The sequence below is a fragment of the Triturus cristatus genome, chromosome 5_1 (genome assembly GCF_964204655.1).
Source record: "Triturus cristatus chromosome 5_1, aTriCri1.1, whole genome shotgun sequence".
Taxonomy (NCBI): Eukaryota; Metazoa; Chordata; class Amphibia; order Caudata; family Salamandridae; genus Triturus; species Triturus cristatus.
The window spans coordinates 366377013-366392010 of NC_140587.1; the positions used below are offsets into that span (position 1 = coordinate 366377013).

Below are 14998 nucleotides of genomic sequence, written 5' to 3' on the forward strand. Positions count from 1 at the left end.
TTCATATAGGAATACACTTCTGTTTCAAAAGCTTCAGGATATGACACTCAGATATTTTATGCTGAAGTCTAGAAGTATTTGGCCGTCTGAAAAGAATAATGAGTGTATGTTTTAAAACATGTTACATAAATGTTTTATTCACTCATGAGAATACATTGTGTTTTTTCAATGTTCATAATCCTTCTTTCGATTCTTTTTGAGGGCTGGGCTCTTTTTGAGGTTCTTATAGAAGGCCTTATGCTGCTATACACTTCTTTTTAAGTAGGATTGTACTTGCTTTGTATTTTAGACCTGGTAATTCAGCAGCTGTTGACAAGCAGCAGCAAACAGAGAAGGCAAAGAGATGGGTGGTATCTGGGCCCCAGAGGGAGGAACACATACAGGAGGTAATTGGTGCTTGGGGAACAGTGCTTTCAGATAACTTGCTGGGGGTAATTTGAGCAAGACACAGTAATGGGGCTTCTGTGGAATGATAAAGTAAAAGAAGGAGACAGGTAAGTAATGTATCTGGGTAACTCACAGGTGGGGTTCACTCAGCTGCCAGTGAATAAACCCTGAGAGGGTTTCAGGCATAGACGCTAATTGGTTCCATGGTATGAGTGGCCCCTTCAGCCACAATGACATTTTAGTCACCTGTACAATGTATTTTCTGAGAAGTAGGTTTGATTTTTAAGATGCTAAGCAGTGTTTAAAGTGGGCAAGGTCCTGCATCTACTGAGCCCTCATTTCTGTCCTTGACAGTTGTGTCTCAAAAAAATAAAAAATAAAATAATACAAATCTGTGTGACAGACTTGGAGGCATTACTTGACTAAAGTCACTGGGGAGGGAACTTAGGAAGGAAAGAATAGAACAATTAGGTGGAATGTGATAAGAAGTAGATTAAGGGCCAGGAATATGGCTACCAGGAGGGCGGGGTTGACCAGAGCCACAAGGACCATAACAAGAAGAACCACCATGCCCGGAGAGACCTAATCTTCAAGGATTAGAGGTATCAATGCGAGAGGGGACCAGGAACAAATAGCCTATGAAGAACAGTAGAAGATAAAGCATGTTTAGCGGTACCAGGAGGAGGGCGAGAGCAGGGGACTCTGGACCCAGTGGACAAGGGAACGAAGTAACAGAAGGAGCAGGATAGAAGGAACAGAAGGCTCTGGACCATAACAATAAGGAGGACTAGGAGCGCTCCAGCACACCTTCCAAAACCAGAGTGATGAGGACGACGAGGACCAGGAGTAGCGGACCCAGGGAGATAGACGAAAGAGGATCAGTAGCAGTAGATCTATGGAAAGAAGTTCCTAAGACAGGAGGGCCAAGACCATAGAAATCAGATCGTGGAGGAACAAGGGGACCGATGCGAATGGACAAGGAGTGGGAAGGCAATGACCAGAAAGGACCACCACTAGCAGGAACTCATGACCCTAGCTTGGAATGACCAGGAAGGTTTTAAATGAACAGGAAGTCCAAGCCCAGTGGGACCAGGAGCTGAAGGTCTATGAAGGTCATACTCAGGGGGATCCTAAACCAGGGCGACATGGGCTACATGAACTAGTATGACCTGCAACATGGGAACTAGGAGGACCTGTGCCAGCGGGATGAGGAAAACCAGAACCAGAAAGTCCATTACTAGGTGGACCATGATAGAAGAGACCAGGGAAGATGGACAGGTACAATGTGAAAAAGAAAAACCAGGAGGGCTAGAAGGACTAGGACAGGGCAGGAGGACCGGGGAACTAGGAGGGCTACGGAAACCAAGGCCAGTGGGACCAGTACCAATATGTGAAGACTAGCTGAAGGGAAGATCATAGCTACATGGAACAGGAGAACCAGTAGCAGAACTACTAGAAAATCCAGGGAAGAAGGACCAGGAGGACTGATGGATGAGAATTAGAGGGAAGGCCAGGACCCTGTGAAATAGGAGACCTGAGATCCAACTAACTAGGTGCAGGAGTACATGGAAATGATAGCCAGGCAGACCAGGAAGTACAGGCCCAGAAAGTTCTGAAGCTAGCATGAACCGGAGGTCAAGAAACATTAGAACTAGGTAAGGCATGGATGATCTGTGATTGGCCAGGACATGTTATTGCAGAAGCATGAGGGCAACATGCAGGAGGACTAGGGCCAAGAGGATCAGGTCCAGATTGATGAGGATAACAAAGATCTGGCCCTGGCCCCGGAAGGCAATGGCCAATAGTACCAGGAGACCAAGATAATCAGGACAGGGACTAGGAAGACCAGATGGACCACTACCAAGGGCAACCAGAAGACCAGAAGGTGGTGAACTAAAAGGGTCAGGGCCAGGAGGACAGGGAGAGGGCTAAGAGGGCCAAAAGGATCATGGCCTATGGGGCCAGGGCTTGAATTACCAAGTGGGGCACAGTAATAAATACAGGTAGCAAGAATAGGGTGAGGAGGATCTGATGTAAAAAGGCCAACCAGAACCTGGGGGAACTAGGGGGACTGGGCAGTGGTGGCCAGGAGGATCAGGACAGAAATGACCAGGCTCAGGAGGGCCTGAACGAGAAAAACCTGGATCAAGAGGACCAGTTTCAATTGCTGCAGTACCAGTAAGATGAAGAGGACAAGGAACAGATCCAGGAGGACCAGAATAACTCAAAACAAGAGTACAAAGACTAAGAGGGCAAGACACAAGAGGCCAGATGGACCAGGACCAGTGGTACCAAGGCTATGAGGTGCAAGGTAAGGAGAATAAGGTGACCAGGGCCAAGAGGACCAGAAAGGAACATAGCCAGATGGGCCAAGTTTGAGGGAACTAAGAAGGGCTTGAATGAGAAAAAGAAAATGTTTATTATAACAAGCACAATAGGAAAAGAAGGACCAGGGCGACTAGGACCAAGGCCACCAAGACTAGGATGGCTGGTGGACCAGGTCCCGGAGAACATGACCTTGGATAAACCAAGCTATAAGGACTAGGACCGAGAGGATTAGTGCACACATAATCTTGAGAATGGCAAGGATTATGAACAATAAAAATAGCACAACCATGGCCAGGAGAGCCAGAGATGTGAGACCAGGGACACAGACAACCACATCCAAAAGGAACGTTCAAAGGAAACAAAAGACTGGGGAAATATTGCAACTTATCTTTGTTACTATGGACCCTTAAGAAACCTTCATCCTTAAAACATATGACTTGGCTCCACACCATCTTTTATTTATTTTAACACTGGCGACAAGCAGAAAAGACCCAAGCATGAAGGGAAGTCTAATGCAGGAACAGAAGAGATTAGGAGAAACTTAGAAATAACTAGAGAAAAAGTACAAGAAACAAAGAAGTTTACCAAGGAATAGAGATTGATGCATGTAAGGAAGTGCGCCTGATAGCACCACCAGCTTCTATTTACACCGAGCAGCCTGCAGTCCAGGGCATTTGCACAGGTCAGCATAAAATGTGCAGCAGACATGGATGGCTGCCTATTTTACACTGATGAGAAACACTGGTGAGGAGTGAACCAGTGAGGCAATGTGCATTTGGCCTGCATGGAGCATGAAGACTGTATTAAAGTTTAATGCCTGAAGTTCACCTCAGTTGAAATGGTGAGTGGGTGAGTACTTGGATGTGATTGAACCTACCCGTGCCCTTTTGAGAGTGTTGTTACTTTGGACTGTGTGACAGACTGGCCAGAAGATCCAGCATGCTTTAGAAATACTAAGAGGTATATTCACAAGAACCTGTGATAACTACCGCAAGAGTAGCTTAACGCAACTCTCAAGATCGCAGCCCATCGTGGGAAAATAACCCTGTGACAACGTGGAATTCACAGCAAGGCGGTACCATGCGATAGTCTGCCGAAACCACGGTTAATGTCCGCGATACAACCACCTCGATGGAGATAAAAACACAAACTACAACACAAAAAAACCTACGATGGGTCAAAGCACGATGAGGAAATCAGCGATAAGCAGCGCCAGGCCTGCAACACACACCTGGCAGGCAGGAAAAATCACCATAAAAGTAGAAAAAACACCCAAACTCAAACTGACCATGGAGGCTGCCGGAGCAGGAGCAGAGGATGAGCGCAACCCCACAAGCAACCCGGACGACCAGCCTGGGACCTCGGGGACAGGGAAGGGCAAGGACAAGAAGAAGAGGAAGACAAAGTTCAGTCCGCAGGCGAACAGGATCATAGTCATGGAGGTGATGGAACAACCGGAATATGGCGGGATATCGTGGACAAGGTGAATGCCGTCAGAGAGCACAAGAGGACAATGGACGAGGTCAAGAGGTGATGGAATGACATCAAGCGGAAGACCAAGGAGAAACTCGCAGCCAACCAGAAGGCAGCAATGCAGACATGGAGGAGCTGGTGTCGACAGTCATCAGTGTGGATACTGTGGCCGGAGTCGGGGGACCGGACACTGCTCGACAGGACACAACACAACCACAACAGGGTGAGTGACCACCAGGTACTGGGGGGACGGGTGGAGATGGCCACGATGGCACACATGCACAATCAACCAGAGCACAGTGCACACCCTCAATGACTCTGGGTCATCGTCCAGATCTATAGACTGTCACAATATACAATGCCATTCTGTCTGAATCTCAACATGTACCATGCAGCTACATACATGTGGACACATTGCAATACACCATCTCCCCTTCACATTGCAGGGCCACCGTCCACAACCCCTGCAGAGCAGTCCCTGCCACTCTTCACTGATGGCGAGGAGGAGAACCCCAGCATCGATGCACCAGCCCTCCTAGACATCATTGACATCATCCGTGACTCACCTCCAGGATCAGGGCTGACCAGCTGCATCGAGGAGACCCCACCCACCACCCAAACCACCCAGCAGGAGACATCCACAGCCCCAGCAGTCTCCCAAGACCCCCAGGAACAACACACATCCTTCCCACGCCGTGTGCTGGAGGCCCAGAGGGAGACGGCTGAGCAAGTGCGGGTGGGGTTCAACCTCATGGCCACCAAACTGGACGCCATCCATGGGTGTCTATGCCCTCTCTATGGTATCCAACGAGCCATGACTGACATCGCTGGAGTCCTGATGCGGAGAGAAGAACACCTTTCTGCTCAGAGGGGCACCAGAGATACCAGCCGTGAGCTAGCACACATGCGGAGGCTCATGGAGGACATGGTGTGTACCGGGTCCCGGTACACAACAGGGACACACGCATGTCACTTCCATGTACGGACATGGACTGAACCATGCCCAGAGCGCATGAGTCATTGTTGTAAACCCTGCACTGGTCCGGCGTATGGTAGGCCAGACCACTCCGCTAACACTTCGAGGGGGGGCCCTCATTGCTATCTGTCGCAGGCGTACTCGCTGGTGGTGTGCAGGTCAATGGTCTAGTTGTCAGCATGTCACAGCCCCTTCCTGAAGGCAGGTTTGCACGCACATCACACTCATCCGGCACAGGCGTCACAGGCCATGTGACTCTGCCAACATAAGGGGCCGACGAAATCACATTCCCCTCTGCCGGTTGTAACTGGATGACGGACACTCCGTGGTTCTCAATCACAAAGGGCCCATGAGTTGTTACGCACAGGGTTAATGGCACCCGAGGCCTTGCAGCCGTCACGGGCCTAACACCACTTGGAGCTGACTGGGGTTGCACAGGGTTAGTGGCAGCCAGAGCATTGTGGCCGGCACAGGCACCTCTTCCTCTCTCTCTCCTTCACTCTCTCTCTGTCCTTTGATGTGCGCAGGACACACCTTCTCTTTGTCTTGCAGGCTGTGACCTATGGATTGTCCCGAGAGGAGCCACCATGTGTCTTCATTTCAGTTCAGTGTTCATTTTAATAAAGTTTCATTTGTTGCTTCGAAAGTGAATGTGTGATGCTCATTTTTGTGATGACACATGCATGTCACCAGTTGTGGTTGTGCGACATCAAGCGGATTATTTTGTACATGTTTAGGTGTAGCTGATGTGGCATGTCTTTGGTCGGGGGTGCCGTGGAGTGGGGTCCTGAGGGTGTTGGTGGCGGGTGTTGTTGCCCTGTCGGCCTTCCGGGCTGCATGTTCAGTTGCCCGGGTGCATCTGTTGTTCTTCAGGTGTGGCTCTGGGCTGGGATCCCTTTTGTGGTGCAGGCTGTGGTCCGACTTTGCACCAGGTCAGAGCAGGTGTTATTTTCCTGCTGCTAACGTGCCTTATCAACTGTTTTGTGTTCTTATCACAGTTCTGGCTGGTCATTGTGAATGTTGTGGAGTGGTGTTGTCGCAGCTTTTGCCACGGGGACGCCTACTCTGCATCTCATTAGCGATAGTTGCGGGGGTCATCTGTGGTGATGTTTTTTGCGGCTGCTATCGCGGGTAAACTGGTGCTGTGGGCTGTTAACACCAGCTTGTGATTGGGGTGATAAGTTTATCGCAACTTTGGCTGCGATAATGTGCCATTAACTCGGCGATGGCTCCTTGAGAATATGCCCCTAATTGTGGTGAGATCGCTGTTTCAGCTGTTGTGGCTCGAGCGGTCTAGGCTCGCCCAGAGGCAGTGTGAGCCAGAGTGGTCATGAGCAGAAGAAACCAACACTCTGAGTAGGAGCGTCTTTTGAAATGCTTGTTGCTATGGAGCCACGAGCAAAGGGCAGCAGGAGTCATTCTCCTGCGTTCTTTGTCTTTCTTGATAACTACGACGCAGTGATGTTACGCGCATAGCTAAATCTGGATGCGTGTCACTGGGAAGGAAGCTGAAGCTAGAATGATGACCGCCGGCGGTGTGGGGGACACTGGAAAGATAGTGAGTAGATTGTGGCATGTTGAAGGCTTGATGTTCTTGTTGGACAGATGTGGTGATTGACCTCAGAGTGTGCGGGCCGGATGTTCATGAAAGACATGTAACCCGGCAACCCAGATCCTGAGGGACGGTGGCATATGTACAAAGGGCGCCATTTCTATCAATGCAGAGCTGATGGCGCATGTGTTCTGAGAGATTATCAGCAAAAGGAAGACTGACATAAGAGTTGATGTGTACAGCTCATGGTATGATTTTCAAGGCATGTGGTGACAGCGGTGAGCAGCAGAATTGAGCACAGCAGTGTACCACTGATCCACACAGTTTAAGAGTGGGGTGCTTCTTTAATTATTGACATCCTTAGATTTGCCTACAATGTATTTGTGAAATACTATACTAAAGTCTTATTTGCTCTTGGGACATGCTTGTTTACAGAAGGGTGTGTGTGTGTGTGTGTGTGTGTTAAGAGTATGAAGTCCCTGGTCATGCCATGAGGATACCAGCTAAGTTTAGTTACTGTATAGAAAGAAATGAAAATAAGCAGTGTATTCAGGGACAGTGGAGAATAAATTTTGATCCCTCAAACTGTCTTCTTTTGAGATTTGCATTTTTGTGTACTAAGCGGAGTTTTGGGTGAAATGTCACTCACTGGTGATCTGGAGTGTTATTATTAATTTGCTGCTGTTTTTTTAATGTCATGCAGAATTCTCTTCCCACGGGGAGAGTGTGTTGAGTAAGAGGTTGGTCCTGAAGTGAGACCAAGGGTTGAAAGATACCCATTGTGAAGATGCCCTGTGTGTGAGGTGAGGTGGGTTGAGAGACACTCACTGTATAATGGTTGAAAGATACCGATTGTGAAGACGTCCTGTGTGTGAGGTGGGTTAGGAGACACCCATTGAGTAAGGGTTGAAATATACCCATTGTGAAGATGCTCTGTGTGTGAGGCGTGGTGGGTTGTGAGACACCCATTGTGGAAGGATTGAAAGATACCCATTGTGAAGATGCCCTGTGTGTCAGATGAGGTGGGTTGAGAAACACCCTTTGGTAAGGGTTAAAAGATGCCGGTGTGAAAATGCCCTGTGTGTGAGGAGATAAGGGTTGAGAGACACCCATTGTTTAAGGGTTGAAAAATACCATTGTGACTGTTTGATCAGATTGTGTCATCTGTTGTCTTTATGGTTTGATGTATGTGGAGAAGATATATTTATGGGACTTGTTGACAGTTTTATTTATGTTTTTATTGTTTCTTTAAGAGAGGGAGATATGCTGTAACTTGTCTTGGTTACTATGTATCCTCCCCATTTTCCAAGTCCCTGCTGCTCAGCCAGCATGTGAGGTCCTTTGAATGTTGGATGTGTTTGTGCTTGGATGAGTGTCAGTTGATGGAATGGGCTGAGCAGCAATGATGCTGCTCCTGGTGGGAAGTTCCAGTGACTTGTAATTAAGCTTAATAAACCTTCATCCTTAATCTATACGACTAGGCTATGCACCATAATTTGTTCATTTAAACATAGAAACACAGGGCAAATAGGATCAGGGCCTTGAGTACCACAACCAGGAGGATCAGGGTGAGGACGAAAAGGAGGATGAGGACAAAGGACATCAGGACCGGGATGACCATACCGTAAAGATCCAGGCTGCAAGTCTAGGAACAAGATTGCCAGGAAGATGAGGAACAGGATGGCCATGGATGACCAGAGGAAGGAGGACCATGATCAGATGCTGCTGAAGCACAAGGACAAGGGACAAGGAGCAGCACGATTAGGACCAGAAACCGAAAGACTATGAGCATGAGGATTATGGCCAATGGAAACAGGGTAACAAAATAAGCTAGGACGATAAGGGGGCAGTACCAACGATACCAGGAGGAATAGAGCCAGGAGGACCAGAACCTTAGCAATGAGGATTTGATGAATCAGCATCAAGAAGACTTGAAACAGGCCTAGTAGTTTAAGGGGGACCATGGTCATAGGACCAGGGCCCAAAGTACCATGGGGAGTAGAAGGACCAGTACCTGGGGCTAGCAGGACCAGGGTGAGGAAGATCAGCAAGACCAGAACAGCGAGTAGCCAGGAAGATGACTGGACTTGGATGTCCAAGGGAAACAGTTCTGAATTGATGAGGTTCAGAAGCAGCCTGACATAGGAAACCAGGACCAAGAGGGTCCAGACCTTTGGGTGCAGTGACAGAAGGATTAGGAGTTCAAAGCACAGGGCCAGAAGAACCAGGATGACCCAAAACAGGGAGACAAATACTACGGAGGTAAAAACCTAAGAAGGCCAAAACACAAGAGGCCAAGTGGACTGAGGAGACCAGCAGCACCAGGAACCAATGTGCTAGAAATCGAATGAGCAGGGTGTTAAGGATCAGCATGACCAGCTCAAGGGGACAATGGACAAGAGGATTGAGAAGGAAAATGAAGAGCTAGGAGAAGGCGGCTAGAAAGGACCAGGATGTGCAGAAGGTCCATAACCAAAAGGAGTAGGCATAAAAGACCCACATAAGGAGGGCAAGAAACAAACAGATCAAGTCTAGTGACCAGGGCATAAAACCAGTACGAGAATACAGACTGTGAAAATGAGGAATTGGAAGACCAGTGCTAGGGTGCCAAGACTGACAGTGAGTAAGAGTAGGAGAGCAGGGCCTGGAGGATCAGAAACAGATGGCTAGGCAACCAGAGCCAGCAGGACAAGAGCTAAGAGGAGCAGGGCAACCAATGGGAAAGAAAGAAGTAACAGAGGCCCAGTAGCATCAGGACTTGGTATACCAGGACAAGGGGGACCGGGACAGAGAGGAAAAGGAGGACCAGGACAAGGAAACCCAGGAAGATAGGAGCAAGAATGACTAAGCAGGGTTTCTAAAGAATGACTTGACCAAGGAGGATCAGGAATAAGTAGACAAGTTACTACAGAAATATTATGACAAGGAGCAGGAGGACCCAGGCCAAGAGTATCACAATACGTTGAAAGAGGACCAGTAGAACCAGTCAGTGCAGGAGCAGGAACAGGTGGACCAGCACCGTTAAGACCAGATGGGAAAGGATTAGGTCGACAAGAAGGATCAGAATAAAATGGAACAGGAATAGGAGGATCAGAGGGGTCACTACCAAGGGGACCAGGCCCTGAAGTTCCAAGTGGAGAAGGAAGACCAAGACCTCCCAGAGCATTAGGACCAGGCTGGCAAGGGCCATAGGGCCAGGGCAACCAGAACCAAAAGGTCAGGTGGACAACGAAGACAGAGACCATGGCAAGGAGAATCAGGATTACCCAAACCAAGAAGACTAAGAGGGACAGATCTAGGAGAACCAGGACTACAGGGTTAGGGGAATGGAGAAGGACCCAGAAGATCAGAATTATCAGGGTGAGCATTAGTAGTACCAGGATCAGGAGGCCCATGAAGAACTAATACAAGGAAGGGCAAGGAACAGGGACAGGAAGACGAGGCTTTGGAAGGACTTTAAAAAGGAGCAGCAGATTCAGGAACTCAGTACCAGGGTGACCATAACTAGTTGAACCAGGATGAGGATCAGAAGGACCAAGACAACAAAAGCAAGATTTGGAACAGGAGGATGACTAGCACCAGAATGTATAGAAAGACCTGGAGAAGAAGGAAGAAGAACGGGAGCAACAGGACACCTATGTGATTCTACACAACATGTATTATGATATTCCTTTTGTGAACAGATCTCATTTATGCTTCTTTTGCTGTCAATTCCCAGAACCCCTAACTTTTTTAGCACACGTACAGGATGATAAGTATATGCTGAAAAATCAGAGCATGCAAAGTAAATAAAAAGTCAGGATTATTACAATCTGACTTCTGAGTGATGTTAGGAGCTGTCTATGCTGACACAGTAGTCTGAGGGGCATCTGAGGCCAGACGGACTGAAAGTTGACAGAGGGGTCTAAAGGCAAATGAGTAAAAAGTACTGTAGTCTGTGAGAATTGCTGAAAGGGTTTAGGAAAATCAGATTGCTGAAGTCAACAAAGGGCTATTACTGCCAGCAGTGATAACACTGGGAAATAAGGCCAGCAATAATAGGACTGGGAAACTCTAAGGGCTAGATAAAGCATGGTGGAGATACACATGTGTCAGAAGTTGGAAGGCCAGCAGAGAGACAATGAGTGTCAAGACCGCTAGAGGAGTCTGTGTGACTTGAAGTGAAGTGACTGTGCTCCCAAAGCGGGTGGGTGGAGACCCAGATACTGAGGAGTGGGAGGATCAAGAGAAGGCTTACCACAAAAATTCTTTGAGGTCAGTGTTAGCAGTGGGCTGCTGCTTAGTTCTTCCTGAGTGATAGCGTAGGGCAGAGATTAGGAGTGAGGGATCGGTCAGAGTTATCTCTTGTTAAAGAGGACAAAGCTTCTAAGCAGGGCTGCCCTTTGTTCTTTGCCTGACTGCTCAGGAACGGAGATGACAGCCAGGTGCTGAGATCTCATGCTTTAAAGTGTCCTTGTTTTGGATACTTCTGCTTAGAGCCCGCATTATTGCAACTGCTGTGAGAGCCATAATCTTGCACAACTACTGTGTCTCAGCTACAGTCAGAAAATGACATTTGAAAAAGAATCTCCCCAAATCAGTTCTGAGACCTCAGTAGTGGATCCACATCCCCTGTTTGTAAAATGACTATAAAAGTGGAACCATGAAATGACTGATCCATAGCTCACAAGAATGAAGATAACAAAATGTCTCTGTTTATTCAGTATCCTATTTATTACAATATTTGCAATAAAGTCGATGTATAAAATACCTCTGTGAGTTTCTTTTCTTCATGTCTTTAATGCCTATATGTCTCTCTCATATTTTCTGGGAATATTCATTCATATTCCACATGAATTATCGCCCCATTGCTTTGCTCGTGGCTCCTCAATGGAATACGTCCTCTAGTGGCCCGGCATGGTGGGGATCGTCGGAGAATGGATTTTATACTGTCCACTCTATTTAGGGGAAAAACTGGCTGTAAAGGACCATAAAAAATAATGACCCCCCAAAACCCTTGGAGAAACCTCTCAGAATGAGGGGCCCATTTTTTTTTTCAAAAACAAGCTTTCACTTTTGAATAGTTTGCCACTCTCAATTATATCCAATGTCTGTCAAACGTTTCTTGCATAGACAGGAACCGTCATGCCAGCAGTTCTGGTAGAGAGTTGTCCACACAGCCAGCAGACAACTCTAAATTTGGCAGGATTAGGTTCCTAAGGATGGCAGAGAGACTGTCCTCCACCATTCTAAAGAGATAAACTCTATCCCCAAACTCTAAATCCGGTCCATAGTTTTTCTTCATTCTGTCATGATATGTAATGAAGCTTCTCAATTAGACTGTGCTGGTGACTTTATAAGGGGCCCTATGCAATTATTTCTATTTTGATAAGCTCACCCTATATATCAGATGGCACGGTATCACTGGAATACAACAGTTCCAGCTCTGGCCTTTACTTTTACAAATCATTGTTTTCAAGTGTTTTAGTCTCATTTACTTAATTGAACTGGGTCTGAAATTAATAATTCCAAAGCACAATTATTTGCTGCAGAAAAAGAGGTATTTTGAAAACATGGAATCTTCTGGTAATGCTATATCATAGTTTTGAGAATAAATAGCTGTAGAAGAGTAAATAGTTTATATTAGACTTGTGAAGGTTCTAATTAACTTTATCATTAGCAAAATCTGCAGGTAGACCTAAGAATAAGGAGTATGTGTGGAGCATGAAACAACTCAAAAAGGGCCGCCCAAGTCACTGTGTATTGGTACCTGGTGTAATAGAGGAACATTCTGTGGCATGTCTTTAGATATAACTTGGAAACATTCAAACATTTAGGAATTTAAGGCATATAAGTAGGGGTGGGTGTAACTTGCATATTTTTCTGTAGTGTAGTCATACTTGAATACAGCACCATTATGTGGAATTATGCAAGGGACGTAATCTAGGATGTAGAGCTATTTTCATAGTGCAAAATGCACCCTGGCATCTAAATGGTCCCGAGGAAGCATTTTGCAATAGTTTCTAAATGTTACTGAATAGGACAGCAGCAGACACAAGCCACTCACACTTGCTAAGTTTGTTGTTCTTGGGATGTAGTTGGATTTTCCCCAATTTACTTTTAATTATGCAAACAGGCATAATTGCATGATTTTCTGTAATTTCGCATCACAAGAGTAATGCTGAATTGCCAAAATTACTCCGATGACTCCAGCATAAATAAAATCTTGCCCAAGACCTATAAGTTAGTGCTTGCATCTAAGCCAGCTTTCGCACTAAGGGCCTCACAAAATCACAGGGTTTGTGACTACAAAAGTACTTATCATTATTACACAACCCCTTTTATGAGCTGGAACATTTTTTGACTTGTATTTAGACTTTTGTAATTGTTTCTAAACTGCAAGTAGGATGGGTCATGGAAGGGACCCCCTCCTTTTCAAATTCAGAGACCAATTTACTATTACGGGTATTAGTTTATGACTGTAAATGCTGTCATAAACCATTGATGAGCTAACAACCCACAAGTTGTGGTGGTAACTAATTTGCAGATGAAGGGGCCCCTTAGAATTTTTCCTTTGGGAATCATGTTGGTAGTCTCAAGAAGGAGAAGATTTGCAGAACAGACAACGTTTCTTTGTTTAATGCAGCACTGGTTCCTTTAAGTTCTCCATATTGGAATGCAGTCAAAGGGATGAGGCAGCTGTGCTAGGATTCAAACATGGGAACTTCACAAACAGCTCAGCAGAAAATGTGTACTCAATGAGTTATCTTACCATTTATAGGTCAGAGGACTGAAAGATACTAACAAAAACATGCTAACTATCTCAGGGCAAACAAATGCACACCTCTCTTTCTGTGTTTTCAGTACTGTGTGTTAGTAACTGTGGAAAATGTTTTGTATTCACAGCCATCTCCTTTGTGAGACTACAGCAAGTCAAAGACTGGGCAGCTAGAGCCACGTTTTAAATGGGACATAAAGCTCAGGTCTCGCAATAGTAGTTGTGCCCCAATGGCTTTCAGCAATGTTGCAAATTACGTTTTTTACAACATAGTTCATTAGGAAGTCTAAAACAGATCCTTCAAGATAATGGTCATATTAGTGCGTTAAACATTACAAAGGTTGCCAATGAGACCTCTGTGAATACGTGGCTTAACACTGGGGGCATTTTGCCATGGTTTATGGATAAAAACTATTTAATGCATTTCAGCTAGTCTTGAGAAATGTATGAAAACAATATCAGATAGTGAAAGCTGCTAACAACCAAACTCTATCACACAGACTTTGAGCAGGTAATGATCTTGAATTCCTATGGCAAAGTCCATAGGTTCAAGCGAACGGTGGGAAGTCTACAAAAACAAAATAACAACCATAGCACAGGACATACTGCATAGGGGATGTGCTCTTATTATTTGCATACTCTCCAATAATGCAAGTCATACTTCGGCAGGTTTTTCTGAGCATCTGAATTGAATTTCTTTTAAGGTGCAGAACACCACAGAAATTAAGGAGCAGCCTCTTTTAGGAGCCCATAACAAAGACACAGGGTGAGTCCTGGTACTTTGTAGTGTTCGGCGAATAACACAGTTCTGTTTCCTATCATTATAGCACAGGGACTAGCTTTTTTAAGATGAATGAATGAATGAATGAAATTATATTTATATAGCGCGTAGCTACCCGGAGGCCTCCTAGTGCTTGCGGACACGGAGAGCACAGAAGGAAGGAGTATCACTGAAAAGCTGAGAGGAACAGGTGGGTCTTGAGGTGTTTACGAAAGACCGATATGTTAGGTTCACTACGGAGCGTGTGTGGGAGGGTGTTCCAGAGGTTGGAGGCGTTCAGGGTGAAGGAGCGGCCGCCCCATCTAGATCTACGGACTTTCAGAGGCATGGCAAAGAAGGCGGCACTAGAACGGAGAGTTCTGGAAGGTTGATAGGGAACAACTAGGGATTGAATAATGTCGGCCCCGTATTTCCAGAAGGCTTTGTGAGTCAGACACATAGCTTTAAACTGGACCCTTGCTCGAATGGGCAGCCAGTGTAGATTTTTTAAAGCAGGCTTGGCTGACTGTCTGCGGGGAATCTGTAATAGGTGACGTGCTGCACAGTTTTGGATAACCTGGAGCCTATTTAAGGTGGACTGAGGGGCGCCCAGGTAAAGTGCATTCCCGTAGTCAAGGCGGGATAGAATCAGGGCTTGAACTATGATTCTCCTAGCTTGAAAAGGGAGCAAGGGGAGGATTTTCCTGAGCATACGTAGTAGACCAAAACATGTGGCCGAGAGCTTAGTAGTATGATGATTAAAAC

General features: G+C 46.3%; 1 protein-coding gene across 2 annotated transcripts in view; it reads right to left on the bottom strand.

The window, feature by feature from the left end:
• Positions 1-14998, bottom strand: part of LOC146830895 (fibrocystin-L-like) — a 1171295-nt gene that overhangs the window by 501835 nt on the left and 654462 nt on the right. The gene's annotated exons all lie outside the window — the stretch shown is intronic.